Source organism: Lycium barbarum, chromosome 8 (genome assembly GCF_019175385.1).
Source record: "Lycium barbarum isolate Lr01 chromosome 8, ASM1917538v2, whole genome shotgun sequence".
NCBI lineage: Eukaryota > Viridiplantae > Streptophyta > Magnoliopsida > Solanales > Solanaceae > Lycium > Lycium barbarum.
In genome coordinates, this window is record NC_083344.1 from 109445108 (window position 1) to 109446034 (window position 927).

Genomic DNA, 927 nt, shown 5'->3' on the forward strand with positions numbered 1-927 from the left:
AACACAGCTTACAACTTTCATCGTACTGTGCTCTCCAAAGAGCAACTCTTCTCAAAATCTCACTCAAAAGGTAATGAGTCACTTTATCACCCTTTATTACGAAATGTGTGTGATCAGAAGCACACCTTTTGTAGCCGGAGGTCATCCTTCTCGAGAGAAATTCCCATTCAGTATGAGATTTAAGCCTTTCTTGCATTTCCACCCGGGCTTGCTGCTTTTGTTTTAAAAGCCCTGGTTCCCTTCGCAAGTGACCTGAAAGCCGGGCAGGCGCTTTAAGAAGGTGCCAGTTGACTTTCGGGTGCCCATTGGAATATCTTCTCACTCCCTTCTTTGAGGAACGTTCTGTAAGGCCTTTTATTAGCGTGAGAAGGTGGTAAAAGTAAAGCGGTTGGGGATAGATAGTCTTCCTTTCCGTGGTGCTCTTAGTCGTCGATTAGGAGAACTGCTATCTCACTACAGAGTATACTCTTCCTCATCTTTCATTATTCATCTTTTATGTCCTGGGACATAGATATTCTAGATACCCCCTTCTATTATGAATCGCCAAAGTCTTCCTACTTCTCCATTGTTACAATCAGATCCGAAAAATGAGAAATCAATCAAAATGGACCTGAATTGAATCATGACTATATAAGCTATTCTGATATTAAGATATTTCATATAGATTTCATTCGTGGAAGCGGACCTTTGATTTCCTTGGACCACGTAAGAATTCGTCGTCCGATTGAATCTGCTTTTTCCTGGATGCTCTATAGGAATCCATCGCTATTCCTTTCCTCCACCGATAAAGGTTCATCCCGAGTCACAAGAGCAATCTCTTTCTTTTTAATTCTTTTTGCTTTTCATTATGGTAATGCAATGCAAGAGGTCGGAAATCAGGTTGTTTCTGATGATGAAAAGAGCTTTTCTCTTATGTGAAATTTCTGA